General features: G+C 48.1%; 60 non-coding genes across 60 annotated transcripts; all 60 read left to right on the top strand.

The window, feature by feature from the left end:
• Positions 1-2582: 2582 nt before the first annotated feature.
• Trnad-guc (transfer RNA aspartic acid (anticodon GUC)) lies at positions 2583-2654 on the top strand. The gene has a single exon. It is a non-coding gene; the product is annotated as a tRNA-Asp (tRNA).
• A 297-nt stretch (positions 2655-2951) lies between these two features.
• Trnad-guc (transfer RNA aspartic acid (anticodon GUC)) lies at positions 2952-3023 on the top strand. Its single transcript has one exon. It is a non-coding gene; the product is annotated as a tRNA-Asp (tRNA).
• Positions 3024-3320: 297 nt separating this feature from the next.
• On the top strand, positions 3321-3392 carry Trnad-guc (transfer RNA aspartic acid (anticodon GUC)). The gene has a single exon. It is a non-coding gene; the product is annotated as a tRNA-Asp (tRNA).
• Positions 3393-3689: 297 nt separating this feature from the next.
• Trnad-guc (transfer RNA aspartic acid (anticodon GUC)) lies at positions 3690-3761 on the top strand. Its single transcript has one exon. It is a non-coding gene; the product is annotated as a tRNA-Asp (tRNA).
• Positions 3762-4058: 297 nt separating this feature from the next.
• On the top strand, positions 4059-4130 carry Trnad-guc (transfer RNA aspartic acid (anticodon GUC)). The gene has a single exon. It is a non-coding gene; the product is annotated as a tRNA-Asp (tRNA).
• A 297-nt stretch (positions 4131-4427) lies between these two features.
• Trnad-guc (transfer RNA aspartic acid (anticodon GUC)) lies at positions 4428-4499 on the top strand. The gene has a single exon. It is a non-coding gene; the product is annotated as a tRNA-Asp (tRNA).
• Positions 4500-4796: 297 nt separating this feature from the next.
• Positions 4797-4868, top strand: Trnad-guc (transfer RNA aspartic acid (anticodon GUC)). Its single transcript has one exon. It is a non-coding gene; the product is annotated as a tRNA-Asp (tRNA).
• A 297-nt stretch (positions 4869-5165) lies between these two features.
• On the top strand, positions 5166-5237 carry Trnad-guc (transfer RNA aspartic acid (anticodon GUC)). Its single transcript has one exon. It is a non-coding gene; the product is annotated as a tRNA-Asp (tRNA).
• Positions 5238-5534: 297 nt separating this feature from the next.
• Trnad-guc (transfer RNA aspartic acid (anticodon GUC)) lies at positions 5535-5606 on the top strand. The gene has a single exon. It is a non-coding gene; the product is annotated as a tRNA-Asp (tRNA).
• Positions 5607-5903: 297 nt separating this feature from the next.
• Positions 5904-5975, top strand: Trnad-guc (transfer RNA aspartic acid (anticodon GUC)). Its single transcript has one exon. It is a non-coding gene; the product is annotated as a tRNA-Asp (tRNA).
• A 297-nt stretch (positions 5976-6272) lies between these two features.
• Trnad-guc (transfer RNA aspartic acid (anticodon GUC)) lies at positions 6273-6344 on the top strand. Its single transcript has one exon. It is a non-coding gene; the product is annotated as a tRNA-Asp (tRNA).
• A 297-nt stretch (positions 6345-6641) lies between these two features.
• Trnad-guc (transfer RNA aspartic acid (anticodon GUC)) lies at positions 6642-6713 on the top strand. The gene has a single exon. It is a non-coding gene; the product is annotated as a tRNA-Asp (tRNA).
• A 297-nt stretch (positions 6714-7010) lies between these two features.
• On the top strand, positions 7011-7082 carry Trnad-guc (transfer RNA aspartic acid (anticodon GUC)). Its single transcript has one exon. It is a non-coding gene; the product is annotated as a tRNA-Asp (tRNA).
• A 297-nt stretch (positions 7083-7379) lies between these two features.
• Trnad-guc (transfer RNA aspartic acid (anticodon GUC)) lies at positions 7380-7451 on the top strand. Its single transcript has one exon. It is a non-coding gene; the product is annotated as a tRNA-Asp (tRNA).
• A 297-nt stretch (positions 7452-7748) lies between these two features.
• Trnad-guc (transfer RNA aspartic acid (anticodon GUC)) lies at positions 7749-7820 on the top strand. Its single transcript has one exon. It is a non-coding gene; the product is annotated as a tRNA-Asp (tRNA).
• A 297-nt stretch (positions 7821-8117) lies between these two features.
• Positions 8118-8189, top strand: Trnad-guc (transfer RNA aspartic acid (anticodon GUC)). The gene has a single exon. It is a non-coding gene; the product is annotated as a tRNA-Asp (tRNA).
• A 284-nt stretch (positions 8190-8473) lies between these two features.
• Positions 8474-8545, top strand: Trnad-guc (transfer RNA aspartic acid (anticodon GUC)). The gene has a single exon. It is a non-coding gene; the product is annotated as a tRNA-Asp (tRNA).
• A 284-nt stretch (positions 8546-8829) lies between these two features.
• On the top strand, positions 8830-8901 carry Trnad-guc (transfer RNA aspartic acid (anticodon GUC)). Its single transcript has one exon. It is a non-coding gene; the product is annotated as a tRNA-Asp (tRNA).
• A 297-nt stretch (positions 8902-9198) lies between these two features.
• Positions 9199-9270, top strand: Trnad-guc (transfer RNA aspartic acid (anticodon GUC)). The gene has a single exon. It is a non-coding gene; the product is annotated as a tRNA-Asp (tRNA).
• Positions 9271-9567: 297 nt separating this feature from the next.
• Positions 9568-9639, top strand: Trnad-guc (transfer RNA aspartic acid (anticodon GUC)). The gene has a single exon. It is a non-coding gene; the product is annotated as a tRNA-Asp (tRNA).
• A 297-nt stretch (positions 9640-9936) lies between these two features.
• On the top strand, positions 9937-10008 carry Trnad-guc (transfer RNA aspartic acid (anticodon GUC)). The gene has a single exon. It is a non-coding gene; the product is annotated as a tRNA-Asp (tRNA).
• Positions 10009-10305: 297 nt separating this feature from the next.
• On the top strand, positions 10306-10377 carry Trnad-guc (transfer RNA aspartic acid (anticodon GUC)). The gene has a single exon. It is a non-coding gene; the product is annotated as a tRNA-Asp (tRNA).
• A 297-nt stretch (positions 10378-10674) lies between these two features.
• On the top strand, positions 10675-10746 carry Trnad-guc (transfer RNA aspartic acid (anticodon GUC)). The gene has a single exon. It is a non-coding gene; the product is annotated as a tRNA-Asp (tRNA).
• Positions 10747-11043: 297 nt separating this feature from the next.
• On the top strand, positions 11044-11115 carry Trnad-guc (transfer RNA aspartic acid (anticodon GUC)). Its single transcript has one exon. It is a non-coding gene; the product is annotated as a tRNA-Asp (tRNA).
• Positions 11116-11412: 297 nt separating this feature from the next.
• Trnad-guc (transfer RNA aspartic acid (anticodon GUC)) lies at positions 11413-11484 on the top strand. The gene has a single exon. It is a non-coding gene; the product is annotated as a tRNA-Asp (tRNA).
• Positions 11485-11768: 284 nt separating this feature from the next.
• Positions 11769-11840, top strand: Trnad-guc (transfer RNA aspartic acid (anticodon GUC)). The gene has a single exon. It is a non-coding gene; the product is annotated as a tRNA-Asp (tRNA).
• A 284-nt stretch (positions 11841-12124) lies between these two features.
• On the top strand, positions 12125-12196 carry Trnad-guc (transfer RNA aspartic acid (anticodon GUC)). Its single transcript has one exon. It is a non-coding gene; the product is annotated as a tRNA-Asp (tRNA).
• A 297-nt stretch (positions 12197-12493) lies between these two features.
• Trnad-guc (transfer RNA aspartic acid (anticodon GUC)) lies at positions 12494-12565 on the top strand. Its single transcript has one exon. It is a non-coding gene; the product is annotated as a tRNA-Asp (tRNA).
• A 297-nt stretch (positions 12566-12862) lies between these two features.
• Trnad-guc (transfer RNA aspartic acid (anticodon GUC)) lies at positions 12863-12934 on the top strand. Its single transcript has one exon. It is a non-coding gene; the product is annotated as a tRNA-Asp (tRNA).
• Positions 12935-13231: 297 nt separating this feature from the next.
• On the top strand, positions 13232-13303 carry Trnad-guc (transfer RNA aspartic acid (anticodon GUC)). Its single transcript has one exon. It is a non-coding gene; the product is annotated as a tRNA-Asp (tRNA).
• Positions 13304-13600: 297 nt separating this feature from the next.
• On the top strand, positions 13601-13672 carry Trnad-guc (transfer RNA aspartic acid (anticodon GUC)). Its single transcript has one exon. It is a non-coding gene; the product is annotated as a tRNA-Asp (tRNA).
• Positions 13673-13969: 297 nt separating this feature from the next.
• On the top strand, positions 13970-14041 carry Trnad-guc (transfer RNA aspartic acid (anticodon GUC)). Its single transcript has one exon. It is a non-coding gene; the product is annotated as a tRNA-Asp (tRNA).
• A 297-nt stretch (positions 14042-14338) lies between these two features.
• Positions 14339-14410, top strand: Trnad-guc (transfer RNA aspartic acid (anticodon GUC)). Its single transcript has one exon. It is a non-coding gene; the product is annotated as a tRNA-Asp (tRNA).
• Positions 14411-14707: 297 nt separating this feature from the next.
• Positions 14708-14779, top strand: Trnad-guc (transfer RNA aspartic acid (anticodon GUC)). Its single transcript has one exon. It is a non-coding gene; the product is annotated as a tRNA-Asp (tRNA).
• Positions 14780-15076: 297 nt separating this feature from the next.
• On the top strand, positions 15077-15148 carry Trnad-guc (transfer RNA aspartic acid (anticodon GUC)). Its single transcript has one exon. It is a non-coding gene; the product is annotated as a tRNA-Asp (tRNA).
• Positions 15149-15446: 298 nt separating this feature from the next.
• Trnad-guc (transfer RNA aspartic acid (anticodon GUC)) lies at positions 15447-15518 on the top strand. Its single transcript has one exon. It is a non-coding gene; the product is annotated as a tRNA-Asp (tRNA).
• Positions 15519-15815: 297 nt separating this feature from the next.
• Positions 15816-15887, top strand: Trnad-guc (transfer RNA aspartic acid (anticodon GUC)). The gene has a single exon. It is a non-coding gene; the product is annotated as a tRNA-Asp (tRNA).
• A 298-nt stretch (positions 15888-16185) lies between these two features.
• Trnad-guc (transfer RNA aspartic acid (anticodon GUC)) lies at positions 16186-16257 on the top strand. The gene has a single exon. It is a non-coding gene; the product is annotated as a tRNA-Asp (tRNA).
• A 294-nt stretch (positions 16258-16551) lies between these two features.
• Trnad-guc (transfer RNA aspartic acid (anticodon GUC)) lies at positions 16552-16623 on the top strand. Its single transcript has one exon. It is a non-coding gene; the product is annotated as a tRNA-Asp (tRNA).
• Positions 16624-16920: 297 nt separating this feature from the next.
• Trnad-guc (transfer RNA aspartic acid (anticodon GUC)) lies at positions 16921-16992 on the top strand. The gene has a single exon. It is a non-coding gene; the product is annotated as a tRNA-Asp (tRNA).
• Positions 16993-17289: 297 nt separating this feature from the next.
• Trnad-guc (transfer RNA aspartic acid (anticodon GUC)) lies at positions 17290-17361 on the top strand. The gene has a single exon. It is a non-coding gene; the product is annotated as a tRNA-Asp (tRNA).
• A 298-nt stretch (positions 17362-17659) lies between these two features.
• Positions 17660-17731, top strand: Trnad-guc (transfer RNA aspartic acid (anticodon GUC)). The gene has a single exon. It is a non-coding gene; the product is annotated as a tRNA-Asp (tRNA).
• Positions 17732-18028: 297 nt separating this feature from the next.
• On the top strand, positions 18029-18100 carry Trnad-guc (transfer RNA aspartic acid (anticodon GUC)). Its single transcript has one exon. It is a non-coding gene; the product is annotated as a tRNA-Asp (tRNA).
• A 297-nt stretch (positions 18101-18397) lies between these two features.
• Trnad-guc (transfer RNA aspartic acid (anticodon GUC)) lies at positions 18398-18469 on the top strand. The gene has a single exon. It is a non-coding gene; the product is annotated as a tRNA-Asp (tRNA).
• Positions 18470-18766: 297 nt separating this feature from the next.
• Trnad-guc (transfer RNA aspartic acid (anticodon GUC)) lies at positions 18767-18838 on the top strand. The gene has a single exon. It is a non-coding gene; the product is annotated as a tRNA-Asp (tRNA).
• Positions 18839-19135: 297 nt separating this feature from the next.
• Trnad-guc (transfer RNA aspartic acid (anticodon GUC)) lies at positions 19136-19207 on the top strand. Its single transcript has one exon. It is a non-coding gene; the product is annotated as a tRNA-Asp (tRNA).
• A 296-nt stretch (positions 19208-19503) lies between these two features.
• Positions 19504-19575, top strand: Trnad-guc (transfer RNA aspartic acid (anticodon GUC)). The gene has a single exon. It is a non-coding gene; the product is annotated as a tRNA-Asp (tRNA).
• A 297-nt stretch (positions 19576-19872) lies between these two features.
• Trnad-guc (transfer RNA aspartic acid (anticodon GUC)) lies at positions 19873-19944 on the top strand. Its single transcript has one exon. It is a non-coding gene; the product is annotated as a tRNA-Asp (tRNA).
• A 297-nt stretch (positions 19945-20241) lies between these two features.
• Positions 20242-20313, top strand: Trnad-guc (transfer RNA aspartic acid (anticodon GUC)). The gene has a single exon. It is a non-coding gene; the product is annotated as a tRNA-Asp (tRNA).
• Positions 20314-20610: 297 nt separating this feature from the next.
• On the top strand, positions 20611-20682 carry Trnad-guc (transfer RNA aspartic acid (anticodon GUC)). The gene has a single exon. It is a non-coding gene; the product is annotated as a tRNA-Asp (tRNA).
• A 296-nt stretch (positions 20683-20978) lies between these two features.
• On the top strand, positions 20979-21050 carry Trnad-guc (transfer RNA aspartic acid (anticodon GUC)). The gene has a single exon. It is a non-coding gene; the product is annotated as a tRNA-Asp (tRNA).
• A 298-nt stretch (positions 21051-21348) lies between these two features.
• On the top strand, positions 21349-21420 carry Trnad-guc (transfer RNA aspartic acid (anticodon GUC)). The gene has a single exon. It is a non-coding gene; the product is annotated as a tRNA-Asp (tRNA).
• Positions 21421-21717: 297 nt separating this feature from the next.
• Trnad-guc (transfer RNA aspartic acid (anticodon GUC)) lies at positions 21718-21789 on the top strand. Its single transcript has one exon. It is a non-coding gene; the product is annotated as a tRNA-Asp (tRNA).
• A 297-nt stretch (positions 21790-22086) lies between these two features.
• Trnad-guc (transfer RNA aspartic acid (anticodon GUC)) lies at positions 22087-22158 on the top strand. Its single transcript has one exon. It is a non-coding gene; the product is annotated as a tRNA-Asp (tRNA).
• A 297-nt stretch (positions 22159-22455) lies between these two features.
• On the top strand, positions 22456-22527 carry Trnad-guc (transfer RNA aspartic acid (anticodon GUC)). Its single transcript has one exon. It is a non-coding gene; the product is annotated as a tRNA-Asp (tRNA).
• Positions 22528-22823: 296 nt separating this feature from the next.
• On the top strand, positions 22824-22895 carry Trnad-guc (transfer RNA aspartic acid (anticodon GUC)). The gene has a single exon. It is a non-coding gene; the product is annotated as a tRNA-Asp (tRNA).
• Positions 22896-23192: 297 nt separating this feature from the next.
• Positions 23193-23264, top strand: Trnad-guc (transfer RNA aspartic acid (anticodon GUC)). Its single transcript has one exon. It is a non-coding gene; the product is annotated as a tRNA-Asp (tRNA).
• Positions 23265-23561: 297 nt separating this feature from the next.
• Trnad-guc (transfer RNA aspartic acid (anticodon GUC)) lies at positions 23562-23633 on the top strand. Its single transcript has one exon. It is a non-coding gene; the product is annotated as a tRNA-Asp (tRNA).
• Positions 23634-23929: 296 nt separating this feature from the next.
• Trnad-guc (transfer RNA aspartic acid (anticodon GUC)) lies at positions 23930-24001 on the top strand. The gene has a single exon. It is a non-coding gene; the product is annotated as a tRNA-Asp (tRNA).
• A 297-nt stretch (positions 24002-24298) lies between these two features.
• On the top strand, positions 24299-24370 carry Trnad-guc (transfer RNA aspartic acid (anticodon GUC)). The gene has a single exon. It is a non-coding gene; the product is annotated as a tRNA-Asp (tRNA).
• The last annotated feature ends 93 nt before the right edge of the window (positions 24371-24463 follow it).

Below are 24463 nucleotides of genomic sequence, written 5' to 3'. Positions count from 1 at the left end.
CCTCGGTAGTATAGTGGTCAGTATCCCCGCCTGTCACGCGGGAGACCCGGGTTCAATTCCCGGCCGGGGAGATGTACGTTTTTTTTTACTGTCAATTTTAAAAGAAGTGTCCCCTTCTTGACGTTGCTGGTCGTCAAGGACACCAATGTCTGTGTGTATGATGGATGTGCATAGTAGTATATATTACTGTCCATTTCTGGTAGGGATTTGGCTATGTATGGCAATGTCTAGTGATAGCTGTGTGTTTCTCACACGGAAAGGCATGCCCAGCGCTGACGTTTAAGCGTGTGAGTGTTTCAACTTGGATGAGAGCTGGGGTATGCCCTCCACTGTACAGCCTGTTATTTTGCCGTGTTGCTTTCAGCCAATCCTCGGTAGTATAGTGGTCAGTATCCCCGCCTGTCACGCGGGAGACCCGGGTTCAATTCCCGGCCGGGGAGATGTACGTTTTTTTTTACTGTCAATTTTAAAAGAAGTGTCCCCTTCTTGACGTTGCTGGTCGTCAAGGACACCAATGTCTGTGTGTATGATGGATGTGCATAGTAGTATATATTACTGTCCATTTCTGGTAGGGATTTGGCTATGTATGGCAATGTCTAGTGATAGCTGTGTGTTTCTCACACGGAAAGGCATGCCCAGCGCTGACGTTTAAGCGTGTGAGTGTTTCAACTTGGATGAGAGCTGGGGTATGCCCTCCACTGTACAGCCTGTTATTTTGCCGTGTTGCTTTCAGCCAATCCTCGGTAGTATAGTGGTCAGTATCCCCGCCTGTCACGCGGGAGACCCGGGTTCAATTCCCGGCCGGGGAGATGTACGTTTTTTTTTACTGTCAATTTTAAAAGAAGTGTCCCCTTCTTGACGTTGCTGGTCGTCAAGGACACCAATGTCTGTGTGTATGATGGATGTGCATAGTAGTATATATTACTGTCCATTTCTGGTAGGGATTTGGCTATGTATGGCAATGTCTAGTGATAGCTGTGTGTTTCTCACACGGAAAGGCATGCCCAGCGCTGACGTTTAAGCGTGTGAGTGTTTCAACTTGGATGAGAGCTGGGGTATGCCCTCCACTGTACAGCCTGTTATTTTGCCGTGTTGCTTTCAGCCAATCCTCGGTAGTATAGTGGTCAGTATCCCCGCCTGTCACGCGGGAGACCCGGGTTCAATTCCCGGCCGGGGAGATGTACGTTTTTTTTTACTGTCAATTTTAAAAGAAGTGTCCCCTTCTTGACGTTGCTGGTCGTCAAGGACACCAATGTCTGTGTGTATGATGGATGTGCATAGTAGTATATATTACTGTCCATTTCTGGTAGGGATTTGGCTATGTATGGCAATGTCTAGTGATAGCTGTGTGTTTCTCACACGGAAAGGCATGCCCAGCGCTGACGTTTAAGCGTGTGAGTGTTTCAACTTGGATGAGAGCTGGGGTATGCCCTCCACTGTACAGCCTGTTATTTTGCCGTGTTGCTTTCAGCCAATCCTCGGTAGTATAGTGGTCAGTATCCCCGCCTGTCACGCGGGAGACCCGGGTTCAATTCCCGGCCGGGGAGATGTACGTTTTTTTTTACTGTCAATTTTAAAAGAAGTGTCCCCTTCTTGACGTTGCTGGTCGTCAAGGACACCAATGTCTGTGTGTATGATGGATGTGCATAGTAGTATATATTACTGTCCATTTCTGGTAGGGATTTGGCTATGTATGGCAATGTCTAGTGATAGCTGTGTGTTTCTCACACGGAAAGGCATGCCCAGCGCTGACGTTTAAGCGTGTGAGTGTTTCAACTTGGATGAGAGCTGGGGTATGCCCTCCACTGTACAGCCTGTTATTTTGCCGTGTTGCTTTCAGCCAATCCTCGGTAGTATAGTGGTCAGTATCCCCGCCTGTCACGCGGGAGACCCGGGTTCAATTCCCGGCCGGGGAGATGTACGTTTTTTTTTACTGTCAATTTTAAAAGAAGTGTCCCCTTCTTGACGTTGCTGGTCGTCAAGGACACCAATGTCTGTGTGTATGATGGATGTGCATAGTAGTATATATTACTGTCCATTTCTGGTAGGGATTTGGCTATGTATGGCAATGTCTAGTGATAGCTGTGTGTTTCTCACACGGAAAGGCATGCCCAGCGCTGACGTTTAAGCGTGTGAGTGTTTCAACTTGGATGAGAGCTGGGGTATGCCCTCCACTGTACAGCCTGTTATTTTGCCGTGTTGCTTTCAGCCAATCCTCGGTAGTATAGTGGTCAGTATCCCCGCCTGTCACGCGGGAGACCCGGGTTCAATTCCCGGCCGGGGAGATGTACGTTTTTTTTTACTGTCAATTTTAAAAGAAGTGTCCCCTTCTTGACGTTGCTGGTCGTCAAGGACACCAATGTCTGTGTGTATGATGGATGTGCATAGTAGTATATATTACTGTCCATTTCTGGTAGGGATTTGGCTATGTATGGCAATGTCTAGTGATAGCTGTGTGTTTCTCACACGGAAAGGCATGCCCAGCGCTGACGTTTAAGCGTGTGAGTGTTTCAACTTGGATGAGAGCTGGGGTATGCCCTCCACTGTACAGCCTGTTATTTTGCCGTGTTGCTTTCAGCCAATCCTCGGTAGTATAGTGGTCAGTATCCCCGCCTGTCACGCGGGAGACCCGGGTTCAATTCCCGGCCGGGGAGATGTACGTTTTTTTTTACTGTCAATTTTAAAAGAAGTGTCCCCTTCTTGACGTTGCTGGTCGTCAAGGACACCAATGTCTGTGTGTATGATGGATGTGCATAGTAGTATATATTACTGTCCATTTCTGGTAGGGATTTGGCTATGTATGGCAATGTCTAGTGATAGCTGTGTGTTTCTCACACGGAAAGGCATGCCCAGCGCTGACGTTTAAGCGTGTGAGTGTTTCAACTTGGATGAGAGCTGGGGTATGCCCTCCACTGTACAGCCTGTTATTTTGCCGTGTTGCTTTCAGCCAATCCTCGGTAGTATAGTGGTCAGTATCCCCGCCTGTCACGCGGGAGACCCGGGTTCAATTCCCGGCCGGGGAGATGTACGTTTTTTTTTACTGTCAATTTTAAAAGAAGTGTCCCCTTCTTGACGTTGCTGGTCGTCAAGGACACCAATGTCTGTGTGTATGATGGATGTGCATAGTAGTATATATTACTGTCCATTTCTGGTAGGGATTTGGCTATGTATGGCAATGTCTAGTGATAGCTGTGTGTTTCTCACACGGAAAGGCATGCCCAGCGCTGACGTTTAAGCGTGTGAGTGTTTCAACTTGGATGAGAGCTGGGGTATGCCCTCCACTGTACAGCCTGTTATTTTGCCGTGTTGCTTTCAGCCAATCCTCGGTAGTATAGTGGTCAGTATCCCCGCCTGTCACGCGGGAGACCCGGGTTCAATTCCCGGCCGGGGAGATGTACGTTTTTTTTTACTGTCAATTTTAAAAGAAGTGTCCCCTTCTTGACGTTGCTGGTCGTCAAGGACACCAATGTCTGTGTGTATGATGGATGTGCATAGTAGTATATATTACTGTCCATTTCTGGTAGGGATTTGGCTATGTATGGCAATGTCTAGTGATAGCTGTGTGTTTCTCACACGGAAAGGCATGCCCAGCGCTGACGTTTAAGCGTGTGAGTGTTTCAACTTGGATGAGAGCTGGGGTATGCCCTCCACTGTACAGCCTGTTATTTTGCCGTGTTGCTTTCAGCCAATCCTCGGTAGTATAGTGGTCAGTATCCCCGCCTGTCACGCGGGAGACCCGGGTTCAATTCCCGGCCGGGGAGATGTACGTTTTTTTTTACTGTCAATTTTAAAAGAAGTGTCCCCTTCTTGACGTTGCTGGTCGTCAAGGACACCAATGTCTGTGTGTATGATGGATGTGCATAGTAGTATATATTACTGTCCATTTCTGGTAGGGATTTGGCTATGTATGGCAATGTCTAGTGATAGCTGTGTGTTTCTCACACGGAAAGGCATGCCCAGCGCTGACGTTTAAGCGTGTGAGTGTTTCAACTTGGATGAGAGCTGGGGTATGCCCTCCACTGTACAGCCTGTTATTTTGCCGTGTTGCTTTCAGCCAATCCTCGGTAGTATAGTGGTCAGTATCCCCGCCTGTCACGCGGGAGACCCGGGTTCAATTCCCGGCCGGGGAGATGTACGTTTTTTTTTACTGTCAATTTTAAAAGAAGTGTCCCCTTCTTGACGTTGCTGGTCGTCAAGGACACCAATGTCTGTGTGTATGATGGATGTGCATAGTAGTATATATTACTGTCCATTTCTGGTAGGGATTTGGCTATGTATGGCAATGTCTAGTGATAGCTGTGTGTTTCTCACACGGAAAGGCATGCCCAGCGCTGACGTTTAAGCGTGTGAGTGTTTCAACTTGGATGAGAGCTGGGGTATGCCCTCCACTGTACAGCCTGTTATTTTGCCGTGTTGCTTTCAGCCAATCCTCGGTAGTATAGTGGTCAGTATCCCCGCCTGTCACGCGGGAGACCCGGGTTCAATTCCCGGCCGGGGAGATGTACGTTTTTTTTTACTGTCAATTTTAAAAGAAGTGTCCCCTTCTTGACGTTGCTGGTCGTCAAGGACACCAATGTCTGTGTGTATGATGGATGTGCATAGTAGTATATATTACTGTCCATTTCTGGTAGGGATTTGGCTATGTATGGCAATGTCTAGTGATAGCTGTGTGTTTCTCACACGGAAAGGCATGCCCAGCGCTGACGTTTAAGCGTGTGAGTGTTTCAACTTGGATGAGAGCTGGGGTATGCCCTCCACTGTACAGCCTGTTATTTTGCCGTGTTGCTTTCAGCCAATCCTCGGTAGTATAGTGGTCAGTATCCCCGCCTGTCACGCGGGAGACCCGGGTTCAATTCCCGGCCGGGGAGATGTACGTTTTTTTTTACTGTCAATTTTAAAAGAAGTGTCCCCTTCTTGACGTTGCTGGTCGTCAAGGACACCAATGTCTGTGTGTATGATGGATGTGCATAGTAGTATATATTACTGTCCATTTCTGGTAGGGATTTGGCTATGTATGGCAATGTCTAGTGATAGCTGTGTGTTTCTCACACGGAAAGGCATGCCCAGCGCTGACGTTTAAGCGTGTGAGTGTTTCAACTTGGATGAGAGCTGGGGTATGCCCTCCACTGTACAGCCTGTTATTTTGCCGTGTTGCTTTCAGCCAATCCTCGGTAGTATAGTGGTCAGTATCCCCGCCTGTCACGCGGGAGACCCGGGTTCAATTCCCGGCCGGGGAGATGTACGTTTTTTTTTACTGTCAATTTTAAAAGAAGTGTCCCCTTCTTGACGTTGCTGGTCGTCAAGGACACCAATGTCTGTGTGTATGATGGATGTGCATAGTAGTATATATTACTGTCCATTTCTGGTAGGGATTTGGCTATGTATGGCAATGTCTAGTGATAGCTGTGTGTTTCTCACACGGAAAGGCATGCCCAGCGCTGACGTTTAAGCGTGTGAGTGTTTCAACTTGGATGAGAGCTGGGGTATGCCCTCCACTGTACAGCCTGTTATTTTGCCGTGTTGCTTTCAGCCAATCCTCGGTAGTATAGTGGTCAGTATCCCCGCCTGTCACGCGGGAGACCCGGGTTCAATTCCCGGCCGGGGAGATGTACGTTTTTTTTTACTGTCAATTTTAAAAGAAGTGTCCCCTTCTTGACGTTGCTGGTCGTCAAGGACACCAATGTCTGTGTGTATGATGGATGTGCATAGTAGTATATATTACTGTCCATTTCTGGTAGGGATTTGGCTATGTATGGCAATGTCTAGTGATAGCTGTGTGTTTCTCACACGGAAAGGCATGCCCAGCGCTGACGTTTAAGCGTGTGAGTGTTTCAACTTGGATGAGAGCTGGGGTATGCCCTCCACTGTACAGCCTGTTATTTTGCCGTGTTGCTTTCAGCCAATCCTCGGTAGTATAGTGGTCAGTATCCCCGCCTGTCACGCGGGAGACCCGGGTTCAATTCCCGGCCGGGGAGATGTACGTTTTTTTTTACTGTCAATTTTAAAAGAAGTGTCCCCTTCTTGACGTTGCTGGTCGTCAAGGACACCAATGTCTGTGTGTATGATGGATGTGCATAGTAGTATATATTACTGTCCATTTCTGGTAGGGATTTGGCTATGTATGGCAATGTCTAGTGATAGCTGTGTGTTTCTCACACGGAAAGGCATGCCCAGCGCTGACGTTTAAGCGTGTGAGTGTTTCAACTTGGATGAGAGCTGGGGTATGCCCTCCACTGTACAGCCTGTTATTTTGCCGTGTTGCTTTCAGCCAATCCTCGGTAGTATAGTGGTCAGTATCCCCGCCTGTCACGCGGGAGACCCGGGTTCAATTCCCGGCCGGGGAGATGTACGTTTTTTTTTACTGTCAATTTTAAAAGAAGTGTCCCCTTCTTGACGTTGCTGGTCGTCAAGGACACCAATGTCTGTGTGTATGATGGATGTGCATAGTAGTATATATTACTGTCCATTTCTGGTAGGGATTTGGCTATGTATGGCAATGTCTAGTGATAGCTGTGTGTTTCTCACACGGAAAGGCATGCCCAGCGCTGACGTTTAAGCGTGTGAGTGTTTCAACTTGGATGAGAGCTGGGGTATGCCCTCCACTGTACAGCCTGTTATTTTGCCGTGTTGCTTTCAGCCAATCCTCGGTAGTATAGTGGTCAGTATCCCCGCCTGTCACGCGGGAGACCCGGGTTCAATTCCCGGCCGGGGAGATGTACGGTTTTTTTTACTGTCAATTTTAAAAGAAGTGTCCCCTTCTTGACGTTGCTGGTCGTCAAGGACACCAATGTCTGTGTGTATGATGGATGTGCATAGTAGTATATATTACTGTCCATTTCTGGTAGGGATTTGGCTATGTATGGCAATGTCTAGTGATAGCTGTGTGTTTCTCACACGGAAAGGCATGCCCAGCGCTGACGTTTAAGCGTGTGAGTGTTTCAACTTGGATGAGAGCTGGGGTATGCCCTCCACTGTACAGCCTGTTATTTTGCCGTGTTGCTTTCAGCCAATCCTCGGTAGTATAGTGGTCAGTATCCCCGCCTGTCACGCGGGAGACCCGGGTTCAATTCCCGGCCGGGGAGATGTACGGTTTTTTTTACTGTCAATTTTAAAAGAAGTGTCCCCTTCTTGACGTTGCTGGTCGTCAAGGACACCAATGTCTGTGTGTATGATGGATGTGCATAGTAGTATATATTACTGTCCATTTCTGGTAGGGATTTGGCTATGTATGGCAATGTCTAGTGATAGCTGTGTGTTTCTCACACGGAAAGGCATGCCCAGCGCTGACGTTTAAGCGTGTGAGTGTTTCAACTTGGATGAGAGCTGGGGTATGCCCTCCACTGTACAGCCTGTTATTTTGCCGTGTTGCTTTCAGCCAATCCTCGGTAGTATAGTGGTCAGTATCCCCGCCTGTCACGCGGGAGACCCGGGTTCAATTCCCGGCCGGGGAGATGTACGTTTTTTTTTACTGTCAATTTTAAAAGAAGTGTCCCCTTCTTGACGTTGCTGGTCGTCAAGGACACCAATGTCTGTGTGTATGATGGATGTGCATAGTAGTATATATTACTGTCCATTTCTGGTAGGGATTTGGCTATGTATGGCAATGTCTAGTGATAGCTGTGTGTTTCTCACACGGAAAGGCATGCCCAGCGCTGACGTTTAAGCGTGTGAGTGTTTCAACTTGGATGAGAGCTGGGGTATGCCCTCCACTGTACAGCCTGTTATTTTGCCGTGTTGCTTTCAGCCAATCCTCGGTAGTATAGTGGTCAGTATCCCCGCCTGTCACGCGGGAGACCCGGGTTCAATTCCCGGCCGGGGAGATGTGCGTTTTTTTTTACTGTCAATTTTAAAAGAAGTGTCCCCTTCTTGACGTTGCTGGTCGTCAAGGACACCAATGTCTGTGTGTATGATGGATGTGCATAGTAGTATATATTACTGTCCATTTCTGGTAGGGATTTGGCTATGTATGGCAATGTCTAGTGATAGCTGTGTGTTTCTCACACGGAAAGGCATGCCCAGCGCTGACGTTTAAGCGTGTGAGTGTTTCAACTTGGATGAGAGCTGGGGTATGCCCTCCACTGTACAGCCTGTTATTTTGCCGTGTTGCTTTCAGCCAATCCTCGGTAGTATAGTGGTCAGTATCCCCGCCTGTCACGCGGGAGACCCGGGTTCAATTCCCGGCCGGGGAGATGTACGTTTTTTTTTACTGTCAATTTTAAAAGAAGTGTCCCCTGGTCGTCAAGGACACCAATGTCTGTGTGTATGATGGATGTGCATAGTAGTATATATTACTGTCCATTTCTGGTAGGGATTTGGCTATGTAGGGCAATGTCTAGTGATAGCTGTGTGTTTCTCACACGGAAAGGCATGCCCAGCGCTGACGTTTAAGCGTGTGAGTGTTTCAACTTGGATGAGAGCTGGGGTATGCCCTCCACTGTACAGCCTGTTATTTTGCCGTGTTGCTTTCAGCCAATCCTCGGTAGTATAGTGGTCAGTATCCCCGCCTGTCACGCGGGAGACCCGGGTTCAATTCCCGGCCGGGGAGATGTACGTTTTTTTTTACTGTCAATTTTAAAAGAAGTGTCCCCTGGTCGTCAAGGACACCAATGTCTGTGTGTATGATGGATGTGCATAGTAGTATATATTACTGTCCATTTCTGGTAGGGATTTGGCTATGTAGGGCAATGTCTAGTGATAGCTGTGTGTTTCTCACACGGAAAGGCATGCCCAGCGCTGACGTTTAAGCGTGTGAGTGTTTCAACTTGGATGAGAGCTGGGGTATGCCCTCCACTGTACAGCCTGTTATTTTGCCGTGTTGCTTTCAGCCAATCCTCGGTAGTATAGTGGTCAGTATCCCCGCCTGTCACGCGGGAGACCCGGGTTCAATTCCCGGCCGGGGAGATGTACGTTTTTTTTTACTGTCAATTTTAAAAGAAGTGTCCCCTTCTTGACGTTGCTGGTCGTCAAGGACACCAATGTCTGTGTGTATGATGGATGTGCATAGTAGTATATATTACTGTCCATTTCTGGTAGGGATTTGGCTATGTATGGCAATGTCTAGTGATAGCTGTGTGTTTCTCACACGGAAAGGCATGCCCAGCGCTGACGTTTAAGCGTGTGAGTGTTTCAACTTGGATGAGAGCTGGGGTATGCCCTCCACTGTACAGCCTGTTATTTTGCCGTGTTGCTTTCAGCCAATCCTCGGTAGTATAGTGGTCAGTATCCCCGCCTGTCACGCGGGAGACCCGGGTTCAATTCCCGGCCGGGGAGATGTACGTTTTTTTTTACTGTCAATTTTAAAAGAAGTGTCCCCTTCTTGACGTTGCTGGTCGTCAAGGACACCAATGTCTGTGTGTATGATGGATGTGCATAGTAGTATATATTACTGTCCATTTCTGGTAGGGATTTGGCTATGTATGGCAATGTCTAGTGATAGCTGTGTGTTTCTCACACGGAAAGGCATGCCCAGCGCTGACGTTTAAGCGTGTGAGTGTTTCAACTTGGATGAGAGCTGGGGTATGCCCTCCACTGTACAGCCTGTTATTTTGCCGTGTTGCTTTCAGCCAATCCTCGGTAGTATAGTGGTCAGTATCCCCGCCTGTCACGCGGGAGACCCGGGTTCAATTCCCGGCCGGGGAGATGTACGTTTTTTTTTACTGTCAATTTTAAAAGAAGTGTCCCCTTCTTGACGTTGCTGGTCGTCAAGGACACCAATGTCTGTGTGTATGATGGATGTGCATAGTAGTATATATTACTGTCCATTTCTGGTAGGGATTTGGCTATGTATGGCAATGTCTAGTGATAGCTGTGTGTTTCTCACACGGAAAGGCATGCCCAGCGCTGACGTTTAAGCGTGTGAGTGTTTCAACTTGGATGAGAGCTGGGGTATGCCCTCCACTGTACAGCCTGTTATTTTGCCGTGTTGCTTTCAGCCAATCCTCGGTAGTATAGTGGTCAGTATCCCCGCCTGTCACGCGGGAGACCCGGGTTCAATTCCCGGCCGGGGAGATGTACGGTTTTTTTTACTGTCAATTTTAAAAGAAGTGTCCCCTTCTTGACGTTGCTGGTCGTCAAGGACACCAATGTCTGTGTGTATGATGGATGTGCATAGTAGTATATATTACTGTCCATTTCTGGTAGGGATTTGGCTATGTATGGCAATGTCTAGTGATAGCTGTGTGTTTCTCACACGGAAAGGCATGCCCAGCGCTGACGTTTAAGCGTGTGAGTGTTTCAACTTGGATGAGAGCTGGGGTATGCCCTCCACTGTACAGCCTGTTATTTTGCCGTGTTGCTTTCAGCCAATCCTCGGTAGTATAGTGGTCAGTATCCCCGCCTGTCACGCGGGAGACCCGGGTTCAATTCCCGGCCGGGGAGATGTACGGTTTTTTTTACTGTCAATTTTAAAAGAAGTGTCCCCTTCTTGACGTTGCTGGTCGTCAAGGACACCAATGTCTGTGTGTATGATGGATGTGCATAGTAGTATATATTACTGTCCATTTCTGGTAGGGATTTGGCTATGTATGGCAATGTCTAGTGATAGCTGTGTGTTTCTCACACGGAAAGGCATGCCCAGCGCTGACGTTTAAGCGTGTGAGTGTTTCAACTTGGATGAGAGCTGGGGTATGCCCTCCACTGTACAGCCTGTTATTTTGCCGTGTTGCTTTCAGCCAATCCTCGGTAGTATAGTGGTCAGTATCCCCGCCTGTCACGCGGGAGACCCGGGTTCAATTCCCGGCCGGGGAGATGTACGTTTTTTTTTACTGTCAATTTTAAAAGAAGTGTCCCCTTCTTGACGTTGCTGGTCGTCAAGGACACCAATGTCTGTGTGTATGATGGATGTGCATAGTAGTATATATTACTGTCCATTTCTGGTAGGGATTTGGCTATGTATGGCAATGTCTAGTGATAGCTGTGTGTTTCTCACACGGAAAGGCATGCCCAGCGCTGACGTTTAAGCGTGTGAGTGTTTCAACTTGGATGAGAGCTGGGGTATGCCCTCCACTGTACAGCCTGTTATTTTGCCGTGTTGCTTTCAGCCAATCCTCGGTAGTATAGTGGTCAGTATCCCCGCCTGTCACGCGGGAGACCCGGGTTCAATTCCCGGCCGGGGAGATGTGCGTTTTTTTTTACTGTCAATTTTAAAAGAAGTGTCCCCTTCTTGACGTTGCTGGTCGTCAAGGACACCAATGTCTGTGTGTATGATGGATGTGCATAGTAGTATATATTACTGTCCATTTCTGGTAGGGATTTGGCTATGTATGGCAATGTCTAGTGATAGCTGTGTGTTTCTCACACGGAAAGGCATGCCCAGCGCTGACGTTTAAGCGTGTGAGTGTTTCAACTTGGATGAGAGCTGGGGTATGCCCTCCACTGTACAGCCTGTTATTTTGCCGTGTTGCTTTCAGCCAATCCTCGGTAGTATAGTGGTCAGTATCCCCGCCTGTCACGCGGGAGACCCGGGTTCAATTCCCGGCCGGGGAGATGTACGTTTTTTTTTACTGTCAATTTTAAAAGAAGTGTCCCCTGGTCGTCAAGGACACCAATGTCTGTGTGTATGATGGATGTGCATAGTAGTATATATTACTGTCCATTTCTGGTAGGGATTTGGCTATGTAGGGCAATGTCTAGTGATAGCTGTGTGTTTCTCACACGGAAAGGCATGCCCAGCGCTGACGTTTAAGCGTGTGAGTGTTTCAACTTGGATGAGAGCTGGGGTATGCCCTCCACTGTACAGCCTGTTATTTTGCCGTGTTGCTTTCAGCCAATCCTCGGTAGTATAGTGGTCAGTATCCCCGCCTGTCACGCGGGAGACCCGGGTTCAATTCCCGGCCGGGGAGATGTACGTTTTTTTTTACTGTCAATTTTAAAAGAAGTGTCCCCTGGTCGTCAAGGACACCAATGTCTGTGTGTATGATGGATGTGCATAGTAGTATATATTACTGTCCATTTCTGGTAGGGATTTGGCTATGTAGGGCAATGTCTAGTGATAGCTGTGTGTTTCTCACACGGAAAGGCATGCCCAGCGCTGACGTTTAAGCGTGTGAGTGTTTCAACTTGGATGAGAGCTGGGGTATGCCCTCCACTGTACAGCCTGTTATTTTGCCGTGTTGCTTTCAGCCAATCCTCGGTAGTATAGTGGTCAGTATCCCCGCCTGTCACGCGGGAGACCCGGGTTCAATTCCCGGCCGGGGAGATGTACGTTTTTTTTTACTGTCAATTTTAAAAGAAGTGTCCCCTTCTTGACGTTGCTGGTCGTCAAGGACACCAATGTCTGTGTGTATGATGGATGTGCATAGTAGTATATATTACTGTCCATTTCTGGTAGGGATTTGGCTATGTATGGCAATGTCTAGTGATAGCTGTGTGTTTCTCACACGGAAAGGCATGCCCAGCGCTGACGTTTAAGCGTGTGAGTGTTTCAACTTGGATGAGAGCTGGGGTATGCCCTCCACTGTACAGCCTGTTGTTTTGCCGTGTTGCTTTCAGCCAATCCTCGGTAGTATAGTGGTCAGTATCCCCGCCTGTCACGCGGGAGACCCGGGTTCAATTCCCGGCCGGGGAGATGTACGTTTTTTTTTACTGTCAATTTTAAAAGAAGTGTCCCCTTCTTGACGTTGCTGGTCGTCAAGGACACCAATGTCTGTGTGTATGATGGATGTGCATAGTAGTATATATTACTGTCCATTTCTGGTAGGGATTTGGCTATGTATGGCAATGTCTAGTGATAGCTGTGTGTTTCTCACACAGAAAGGCATGCCCAGCGCTGACGTTTAAGCGTGTGAGTGTTTCAACTTGGATGAGAGCTGGGGTATGCCCTCCACTGTACAGCCTGTTATTTTGCCGTGTTGCTTTCAGCCAATCCTCGGTAGTATAGTGGTCAGTATCCCCGCCTGTCACGCGGGAGACCCGGGTTCAATTCCCGGCCGGGGAGATGTACGTTTTTTTTTACTGTCAATTTTAAAAGAAGTGTCCCCTTCTTGACGTTGCTGGTCGTCAAGGACACCAATGTCTGTGTGTATGATGGATGTGCATAGTAGTATATATTACTGTCCATTTCTGGTAGGGATTTGGCTATGTATGGCAATGTCTAGTGATAGCTGTGTGTTTCTCACACGGAAAGGCATGCCCAGCGCTGACGTTTAAGCGTGTGAGTGTTTCAACTTGGATGAGAGCTGGGGTATGCCCTCCACTGTACAGCCTGTTATTTTGCCGTGTTGCTTTCAGCCAATCCTCGGTAGTATAGTGGTCAGTATCCCCGCCTGTCACGCGGGAGACCCGGGTTCAATTCCCGGCCGGGGAGATGTACGTTTTTTTTTACTGTCAATTTTAAAAGAAGTGTCCCCTTCTTGACGTTGCTGGTCGTCAAGGACACCAATGTCTGTGTGTATGATGGATGTGCATAGTAGTATATATTACTGTCCATTTCTGGTAGGGATTTGGCTATGTATGGCAATGTCTAGTGATAGCTGTGTGTTTCTCACACGGAAAGGCATGCCCAGCGCTGACGTTTAAGCGTGTGAGTGTTTCAACTTGGATGAGAGCTGGGGTATGCCCTCCACTGTACAGCCTGTTATTTTGCCGTGTTGCTCTCAGCCAATCCTCGGTAGTATAGTGGTCAGTATCCCCGCCTGTCACGCGGGAGACCCGGGTTCAATTCCCGGCCGGGGAGATGTACGGTTTTTTTTACTGTCAATTTTAAAAGAAGTGTCCCCTTCTTGACGTTGCTGGTCGTCAAGGACACCAATGTCTGTGTGTATGATGGATGTGCATAGTAGTATATATTACTGTCCATTTCTGGTAGGGATTTGGCTATGTATGGCAATGTCTAGTGATAGCTGTGTGTTTCTCACACGGAAAGGCATGCCCAGCGCTGACGTTTAAGCGTGTGAGTGTTTCAACTTGGATGAGAGCTGGGGTATGCCCTCCACTGTACAGCCTGTTATTTTGCCGTGTTGCTCTCAGCCAATCCTCGGTAGTATAGTGGTCAGTATCCCCGCCTGTCACGCGGGAGACCCGGGTTCAATTCCCGGCCGGGGAGATGTACGTTTTTTTTTACTGTCAATTTTAAAAGAAGTGTCCCCTTCTTGACGTTGCTGGTCGTCAAGGACACCAATGTCTGTGTGTATGATGGATGTGCATAGTAGTATATATTACTGTCCATTTCTGGTAGGGATTTGGCTATGTATGGCAATGTCTAGTGATAGCTGTGTGTTTCTCACACGGAAAGGCATGCCCAGCGCTGACGTTTAAGCGTGTGAGTGTTTCAACTTGGATGAGAGCTGGGGTATGCCCTCCACTGTACAGCCTGTTATTTTGCCGTGTTGCTCTCAGCCAATCCTCGGTAGTATAGTGGTCAGTATCCCCGCCTGTCACGCGGGAGACCCGGGTTCAATTCCCGGCCGGGGAGATGTACGTTTTTTTTTACTGTCAATTTTAAAAGAAGTGTCCCCTTCTTGACGTTGCTGGTCGTCAAGGACACCAATGTCTGTGTGTATGATGGATGTGCATAGTAGTATATATTACTGTCCATTTCTGGTAGGGATTTGGCTATGTATGGCAATGTCTAGTGATAGCTGTGTGTTTCTCACACGGAAAGGCATGCCCAGCGCTGACGTTTAAGCGTGTGAGTGTTTCAACTTGGATGAGAGCTGGGGTATGCCCTCCACTGTACAGCCTGTTATTTTGCCGTGTTGCTCTCAGCCAATCCTCGGTAGTATAGTGGTCAGTATCCCCGCCTGTCACGCGGGAGACCCGGGTTCAATTCCCGGCCGGGGAGATGTACGTTTTTTTTTACTGTCAATTTTAAAAGAAGTGTCCCCTTCTTGACGTTGCTGGTCGTCAAGGACACCAATGTCTGTGTGTATGATGGATGTGCATAGCAGTATATATTACTGTCCATTTCTGGTAGGGATTTGGCTATGTATGGCAATGTCTAGTGATAGCTGTGTGTTTCTCACACGGAAAGGCATGCCCAGCGCTGACGTTTAAGCGTGTGAGTGTTTCAACTTGGATGAGAGCTGGGGTATGCCCTCCACTGTACAGCCTGTTATTTTGCCGTGTTGCTTTCAGCCAATCCTCGGTAGTATAGTGGTCAGTATCCCCGCCTGTCACGCGGGAGACCCGGGTTCAATTCCCGGCCGGGGAGATGTACGTTTTTTTTTTACTGTCAATTTTAAAAGAAGTGTCCCCTTCTTGACGTTGCTGGTCGTCAAGGACACCAATGTCTGTGTGTATGATGGATGTGCATAGTAGTATATATTACTGTCCATTTCTGGTAGGGATTTGGCTATGTATGGCAATGTCTAGTGATAGCTGTGTGTTTCTCACACGGAAAGGCATGCCCAGCGCTGACGTTTAAGCGTGTGAGTGTTTCAACTTGGATGAGAGCTGGGGTATGCCCTCCACTGTACAGCCTGTTATTTTGCCGTGTTGCTTTCAGCCAATCCTCGGTAGTATAGTGGTCAGTATCCCCGCCTGTCACGCGGGAGACCCGGGTTCAATTCCCGGCCGGGGAGATGTACGTTTTTTTTTACTGTCAATTTTAAAAGAAGTGTCCCCTTCTTGACGTTGCTGGTCGTCAAGGACACCAATGTCTGTGTGTATGATGGATGTGCATAGTAGTATATATTACTGTCCATTTCTGGTAGGGATTTGGCTATGTATGGCAATGTCTAGTGATAGCTGTGTGTTTCTCACACGGAAAGGCATGCCCAGCGCTGACGTTTAAGCGTGTGAGTGTTTCAACTTGGATGAGAGCTGGGGTATGCCCTCCACTGTACAGCCTGTTATTTTGCCGTGTTGCTTTCAGCCAATCCTCGGTAGTATAGTGGTCAGTATCCCCGCCTGTCACGCGGGAGACCCGGGTTCAATTCCCGGCCGGGGAGATGTACGTTTTTTTTTTACTGTCAATTTTAAAAGAAGTGTCCCCTTCTTGACGTTGCTGGTCGTCAAGGACACCAATGTCTGTGTGTATGATGGATGTGCATAGTAGTATATATTACTGTCCATTTCTGGTAGGGATTTGGCTATGTATGGCAATGTCTAGTGATAGCTGTGTGTTTCTCACACGGAAAGGCATGCCCAGCGCTGACGTTTAAGCGTGTGAGTGTTTCAACTTGGATGAGAGCTGGGGTATGCCCTCCACTGTACAGCCTGTTATTTTGCCGTGTTGCTTTCAGCCAATCCTCGGTAGTATAGTGGTCAGTATCCCCGCCTGTCACGCGGGAGACCCGGGTTCAATTCCCGGCCGGGGAGATGTACGTTTTTTTTACTGTCAATTTTAAAAGAAGTGTCCCCTTCTTGACGTTGCTGGTCGTCAAGGACACCAATGTCTGTGTGTATGATGGATGTGCATAGTAGTATATATTACTGTCCATTTCTGGTAGGGATTTGGCTATGTATGGCAATGTCTAGTGATAGCTGTGTTTCTCACACGGAAAGGCATGCCCAGCGCTGACGTTTAAGCGTGTGAGTGTTTCAACTTGGATGAGAGCTGGGGTATGCCCTCCACTGTACAGCCTGTTATTTTGCCGTGTTGCTTTCAGCCAATCCTCGGTAGTATAGTGGTCAGTATCCCCGCCTGTCACGCGGGAGACCCGGGTTCAATTCCCGGCCGGGGAGATGTACGTTTTTTTTTACTGTCAATTTTAAAAGAAGTGTCCCCTTCTTGACGTTGCTGGTCGTCAAGGACACCAATGTCTGTGTGTATGATGGATGTGCATAGTAGTATATATTACTGTCCATTTCTGGTAGGGATTTGGCTATGTATGGCAATGTCTAGTGATAGCTGTGTGTTTCTCACACGGAAAGGCATGCCCAGCGCTGACGTTTAAGCGTGTGAGTGTTTCAACTTGGATGAGAGCTGGGGTATGCCCTCCACTGTACAGCCTGTTATTTTGCCGTGTTGCTCTCAGCCAATCCTCGGTAGTATAGTGGTCAGTATCCCCGCCTGTCACGCGGGAGACCCGGGTTCAATTCCCGGCCGGGGAGATGTACGTTTTTTTTTACTGTCAATTTTAAAAGAAGTGTCCCCTTCTTGACGTTGCTGGTCGTCAAGGACACCAATGTCTGTGTGTATGATGGATGTGCATAGCAGTATATATTACTGTCCATTTCTGGTAGGGATTTGGCTATGTATGGCAATGTCTAGTGATAGCTGTGTGTTTCTCACACGGAAAGGCATGCCCAGCGCTGACGTTTAAGCGTGTGAGTGTTTCAACTTGGATGAGAGCTGGGGTATGCCCTCCACTGTACAGCCTGTTATTTTGCCGTGTTGCTCTCAGCCAATCCTCGGTAGTATAGTGGTCAGTATCCCCGCCTGTCACGCGGGAGACCCGGGTTCAATTCCCGGCCGGGGAGATGTACGTTTTTTTTTTACTGTCAATTTTAAAAGAAGTGTCCCCTTCTTGACGTTGCTGGTCGTCAAGGACACCAATGTCTGTGTGTATGATGGATGTGCATAGTAGTATATATTACTGTCCATTTCTGGTAGGGATTTGGCTATGTATGGCAATGTCTAGTGATAGCTGTGTGTTTCTCACACGGAAAGGCATGCCCAGCGCTGACGTTTAAGCGTGTGAGTGTTTCAACTTGTATGAGAGCTGGGGTATGCCCTCCACTGTACAGCCTGTTATTTTGCCGTGTTGCTTTCAGCCAATCCTCGGTAGTATAGTGGTCAGTATCCCCGCCTGTCACGCGGGAGACCCGGGTTCAATTCCCGGCCGGGGAGATGTACGTTTTTTTTTACTGTCAATTTTAAAAGAAGTGTCCCCTTCTTGACGTTGCTGGTCGTCAAGGACACCAATGTCTGTGTGTATGATGGATGTGCATAGTAGTATATATTACTGTCCATTTCTGGTAGGGATTTGGCTATGTATGGCAATGTCTAGTGATAGCTGTGTGTTTCTCACACGGAAAGGCATGCCCAGCGCTGACGTTTAAGCGTGTGAGTGTTTCAACTTGGATGAGAGCTGGGGTATGCCCTCCACTGTACAGCCTGTTATTTTGCCGTGTTGCTTTCAGCCAATCCTCGGTAGTATAGTGGTCAGTATCCCCGCCTGTCACGCGGGAGACCCGGGTTCAATTCCCGGCCGGGGAGATGTACGTTTTTTTTTACTGTCAATTTTAAAAGAAGTGTCCCCTTCTTGACGTTGCTGGTCGTCAAGGACACCAATGTCTGTGTGTATGATGGATGTGCATAGTAGTATATATTACTGTCCATTTCTGGTAGGGATTTGGCTATGTATGGCAATGTCTAGTGATAGCTGTGTGTTTCTCACACGGAAAGGCATGCCCAGCGCTGACGTTTAAGCGTGTGAGTGTTTCAACTTGGATGAGAGCTGGGGTATGCCCTCCACTGTACAGCCTGTTATTTTGCCGTGTTGCTTTCAGCCAATCCTCGGTAGTATAGTGGTCAGTATCCCCGCCTGTCACGCGGGAGACCCGGGTTCAATTCCCGGCCGGGGAGATGTACGTTTTTTTTTACTGTCAATTTTAAAAGAAGTGTCCCCTTCTTGACGTTGCTGGTCGTCAAGGACACCAATGTCTGTGTGTATGATGGATGTGCATAGTAGTATATATTACTGTCCATTTCTGGTAGGGATTTGGCTATGTATGGCAATGTCTAGTGATAGCTGTGTGTTTCTCACACGGAAAGGCATGCCCAGCGCTGACGTTTAAGCGTGTGAGTGTTTCAACTTGGATGAGAGCTGGGGTATGCCCTCCACTGTACAGCCTGTTATTTTGCCGTGTTGCTTTCAGCCAATCCTCGGTAGTATAGTGGTCAGTATCCCCGCCTGTCACGCGGGAGACCCGGGTTCAATTCCCGGCCGGGGAGATGTACGTTTTTTTTTACTGTCAATTTTAAAAGAAGTGTCCCCTTCTTGACGTTGCTGGTCGTCAAGGACACCAATGTCTGTGTGTATGATGGATGTGCATAGTAGTATATATTACTGTCCATTTCTGGTAGGGATTTGGCTATGTATGGCAATGTCTAGTGATAGCTGTGTGTTTCTCACACGGAAAGGCATGCCCAGCGCTGACGTTTAAGCGTGTGAGTGTTTCAACTTGGATGAGAGCTGGGGTATGCCCTCCACTGTACAGCCTGTTATTTTGCCGTGTTGCTTTCAGCCAATCCTCGGTAGTATAGTGGTCAGTATCCCCGCCTGTCACGCGGGAGACCCGGGTTCAATTCCCGGCCGGGGAGATGTACGTTTTTTTTTACTGTCAATTTTAAAAGAAGTGTCCCCTTCTTGACGTTGCTGGTCGTCAAGGACACCATGTCTGTGTGTATGATGGATGTGCATAGTAGTATATATTACTGTCCATTTCTGGTAGGGATTTGGCTATGTATGGCAATGTCTAGTGATAGCTGTGTGTTTCTCACACGGAAAGGCATGCCCAGCGCTGACGTTTAAGCGTGTGAGTGTTTCAACTTGGATGAGAGCTGGGGTATGCCCTCCACTGTACAGCCTGTTATTTTGCCGTGTTGCTTTCAGCCAATCCTCGGTAGTATAGTGGTCAGTATCCCCGCCTGTCACGCGGGAGACCCGGGTTCAATTCCCGGCCGGGGAGATGTACGTTTTTTTTTACTGTCAATTTTAAAAGAAGTGTCCCCTTCTTGACGTTGCTGGTCGTCAAGGACACCAATGTCTGTGTGTATGATGGATGTGCATAGTAGTATATATTACTGTCCATTTCTGGTAGGGATTTGGCTATGTATGGCAATGTCTAGTGATAGCTGTGTGTTTCTCACACGGAAAGGCATGCCCAGCGCTGACGTTTAAGCGTGTGAGTGTTTCAACTTGGATGAGAGCTGGGGTATGCCCTCCACTGTACAGCCTGTTATTTTGCCGTGTTGCTTTCAGCCAATCCTCGGTAGTATAGTGGTCAGTATCCCCGCCTGTCACGCGGGAGACCCGGGTTCAATTCCCGGCCGGGGAGATGTACGTTTTTTTTTACTGTCAATTTTAAAAGAAGTGTCCCCTTCTTGACGTTGCTGGTCGTCAAGGACACCAATGTCTGTGTGTATGATGGATGTGCATAGTAGTATATATTACTGTCCATTTCTGGTAGGGATTTGGCTATGTATGGCAATGTCTAGTGATAGCTGTGTGTTTCTCACACGGAAAGGCATGCCCAGCGCTGACGTTTAAGCGTGTGAGTGTTTCAACTTGGATGAGAGCTGGGGTATGCCCTCCACTGTACAGCCTGTTATTTTGCCGTGTTGCTTTCAGCCAATCCTCGGTAGTATAGTGGTCAGTATCCCCGCCTGTCACGCGGGAGACCCGGGTTCAATTCCCGGCCGGGGAGATGTACGTTTTTTTTTACTGTCAATTTTAAAAGAAGTGTCCCCTTCTTGACGTTGCTGGTCGTCAAGGACACCAATGTCTGTGTGTATGATGGATGTGCATAGTAGTATATATTACTGTCCATTTCTGGTAGGGATTTGGCTATGTATGGCAATGTCTAGTGATAGCTGTGTGTTTCTCACACGGAAAGGCATGCCCAGCGCTGACGTTTAAGCGTGTGAGTGTTTCAACTTGGATGAGAGCTGGGGTATGCCCTCCACTGTACAGCCTGTTATTTTGCCGTGTTGCTTTCAGCCAATCCTCGGTAGTATAGTGGTCAGTATCCCCGCCTGTCACGCGGGAGACCCGGGTTCAATTCCCGGCCGGGGAGATGTACGTTTTTTTTTACTGTCAATTTTAAAAGAAGTGTCCCCTTCTTGACGTTGCTGGTCGTCAAGGACACCATGTCTGTGTGTATGATGGATGTGCATAGTAGTATATATTACTGTCCATTTCTGGTAGGGATTTGGCTATGTATGGCAATGTCTAGTGATAGCTGTGTGTTTCTCACACGGAAAGGCATGCCCAGCGCTGACGTTTAAGCGTGTGAGTGTTTCAACTTGGATGAGAGCTGGGGTATGCCCTCCACTGTACAGCCTGTTATTTTGCCGTGTTGCTTTCAGCCAATCCTCGGTAGTATAGTGGTCAGTATCCCCGCCTGTCACGCGGGAGACCCGGGTTCAATTCCCGGCCGGGGAGATGTACGTTTTTTTTTACTGTCAATTTTAAAAGAAGTGTCCCCTTCTTGACGTTGCTGGTCGTCAAGGACACCAATGTCTGTGTGTATGATGGATGTGCATAGTAGTATATATTACTGTCCATTTCTGGTAGGGATTTGGCTATGTATGGCAATGTCTAGTGATAGCTGTGTGTTTCTCACACGGAAAGGCATGCCCAGCGCTGACGTTTAAGCGTGTGAGTGTTTCAACTTGGATGAGAGCTGGGGTATGCCCTCCACTGTACAGCCTGTTATTTTGCCCGTGTTGCTTTCAGCCAATCCTCGGTAGTATAGTGGTCAGTATCCCCGCCTGTCACGCGGGAGACCCGGGTTCAATTCCCGGCCGGGGAGATGTACGTTTTTTTTTACTGTCAATTTTAAAAGAAGTGTCCCCTTCTTGACGTTGCTGGTCGTCAAGGACACCAATGTCTGTGTGTATGATGGATGTGCATAGTAGTATATATTACTGTCCATTTCTGGTAGGGATTTGGCTATGTATGGCAATGTCTAGTGATAGCTGTGTGTTTCTCACACGGAAAGGCATGCCCAGCGCTGACGTTTAAGCGTGTGAGTGTTTCAACTTGGATGAGAGCTGGGGTATGCCCTCCACTGTACAGCCTGTTATTTTGCCGTGTTGCTTTCAGCCAATCCTCGGTAGTATAGTGGTCAGTATCCCCGCCTGTCACGCGGGAGACCCGGGTTCAATTCCCGGCCGGGGAGATGTACGTTTTCTTTTACTGTCAATTTTAAAAGAAGTGTCCCCTTCTTGACGTTGCTGGTCGTCAAGGACACCAATGTCTGTGTGTATGATGGATGTGCATAGTAGTATATATTACTGTCCATTTCTGGTAGGGATTTGGCTATGTATGGCAATGTCTAGTGATAGCTGTGTGTTTCTCACACGGAAAGGCATGCCCAGCGCTGACGTTTAAGCGTGTGAGTGTTTCAACTTGGATGAGAGCTGGGGTATGCCCTCCACTGTACAGCCTGTTATTTTGCCGTGTTGCTTTCAGCCAATCCTCGGTAGTATAGTGGTCAGTATCCCCGCCTGTCACGCGGGAGACCCGGGTTCAATTCCCGGCCGGGGAGATGTACGTTTTTTTTTACTGTCAATTTTAAAAGAAGTGTCCCCTTCTTGACGTTGCTGGTCGTCAAGGACACCAATGTCTGTGTGTATGATGGATGTGCATAGTAGTATATATTACTGTCCATTTCTGGTAGGGATTTGGCTATGTATGGCAATGTCTAGTGATAGCTGTGTGTTTCTCACACGGAAAGGCATGCCCAGCGCTGACGTTTAAGCGTGTGAGTGTTTCAACTTGGATGAGAGCTGGGGTATGCCCTCCACTGTACAGCCTGTTATTTTGCCGTGTTGCTTTCAGCCAATCCTCGGTAGTATAGTGGTCAGTATCCCCGCCTGTCACGCGGGAGACCCGGGTTCAATTCCCGGCCGGGGAGATGTACGTTTTTTTTTACTGTCAATTTTAAAAGAAGTGTCCCCTTCTTGACGTTGCTGGTCGTCAAGGACACCATGTCTGTGTGTATGATGGATGTGCATAGTAGTATATATTACTGTCCATTTCTGGTAGGGATTTGGCTATGTATGGCAATGTCTAGTGATAGCTGTGTGTTTCTCACACGGAAAGGCATGCCCAGCGCTGACGTTTAAGCGTGTGAGTGTTTCAACTTGGATGAGAGCTGGGGTATGCCCTCCACTGTACAGCCTGTTATTTTGCCGTGTTGCTTTCAGCCAATCCTCGGTAGTATAGTGGTCAGTATCCCCGCCTGTCACGCGGGAGACCCGGGTTCAATTCCCGGCCGGGGAGATGTACGTTTTTTTTTACTGTCAATTTTAAAAGAAGTGTCCCCTTCTTGACGTTGCTGGTCGTCAAGGACACCAATGTCTGTGTGTATGATGGATGTGCATAGTAGTATATATTACTGTCCATTTCTGGTAGGGATTTGGCTATGTATGGCAATGTCTAGTGATAGCTGTGTGTTTCTCACACGGAAAGGCATGCCCAGCGCTGACGTTTAAGCGTGTGAGTGTTTCAACTTGGATGAGAGCTGGGGTATGCCCTCCACTGTACAGCCTGTTATTTTGCCGTGTTGCTTTCAGCCAATCCTCGGTAGTATAGTGGTCAGTATCCCCGCCTGTCACGCGGGAGACCCGGGTTCAATTCCCGGCCGGGGAGATGTACGTTTTCTTTTACTGTCAATTTTAAAAGAAGTGTCCCCTTCTTGACGTTGCTGGTCGTCAAGGACACCAATGTCTGTGTGTATGATGGATGTGCATAGTAGTATATATTACTGTCCATTTCTGGTAGGGATTTGGCTATGTATGGCAATGTCTAGTGATAGCTGTGTGTTTCTCACACGGAAAGGCATGCCCAGCGCTGACGTTTAAGCGTGTGAGTGTTTCAACTTGGATGAGAGCTGGGGTATGCCCTCCACTGTACAGCCTGTTATTTTGCCGTGTTGCTTTCAGCCAATCCTCGGTAGTATAGTGGTCAGTATCCCCGCCTGTCACGCGGGAGACCCGGGTTCAATTCCCGGCCGGGGAGATGTACGTTTTTTTTTACTGTCAATTTTAAAAGAAGTGTCCCCTTCTTGACGTTGCTGGTCGTCAAGGACACCATGTCTGTGTGTATGATGGATGTGCATAGTAGTATATATTACTGTCCATTTCTGGTAGGGATTTGGCTATGTATGGCAATGTCTAGTGATAGCTGTGTGTTTCTCACACGGAAAGGCATGCCCAGCGCTGACGTTTAAGCGTGTGAGTGTTTCAACTTGGATGAGAGCTGGGGTATGCCCTCCACTGTACAGCCTGTTATTTTGCCGTGTTGCTTTCAGCCAATCCTCGGTAGTATAGTGGTCAGTATCCCCGCCTGTCACGCGGGAGACCCGGGTTCAATTCCCGGCCGGGGAGATGTACGTTTTTTTTTACTGTCAATTTTAAAAGAAGTGTCCCCTTCTTGACGTTGCTGGTCGTCAAGGACACCAATGTCTGTGTGTATGATGGATGTGCATAGTAGTATATATTACTGTCCATTTCTGGTAGGGATTTGGCTATGTATGGCAATGTCTAGTGATAGCTGTGTGTTTCTCACACGGAAAGGCATGCCCAGCGCTGACGTTTAAGCGTGTGAGTGTTTCAACTTGGATGAGAGCTGGGGTATGCCCTCCACTGTACAGCCTGTTATTTTGCCGTGTTGCTTTCAGCCAATCCTCGGTAGTATAGTGGTCAGTATCCCCGCCTGTCACGCGGGAGACCCGGGTTCAATTCCCGGCCGGGGAGATGTACGTTTTTTTTTACTGTCAATTTTAAAAGAAGTGTTCCCTTCTTGACGTTGCTGGTCGTCAAGGACACCAATGTCTGTGTGTATGATGG

This window comes from Haliotis asinina, unplaced genomic scaffold, assembly GCF_037392515.1.
Source record: "Haliotis asinina isolate JCU_RB_2024 unplaced genomic scaffold, JCU_Hal_asi_v2 scaffold_77, whole genome shotgun sequence".
Taxonomy (NCBI): domain Eukaryota; kingdom Metazoa; phylum Mollusca; class Gastropoda; order Lepetellida; family Haliotidae; genus Haliotis; species Haliotis asinina.
Note: the sequence above shows the minus strand (reverse complement) of the source record. Positions and strands in the feature narration are given on the sequence as shown.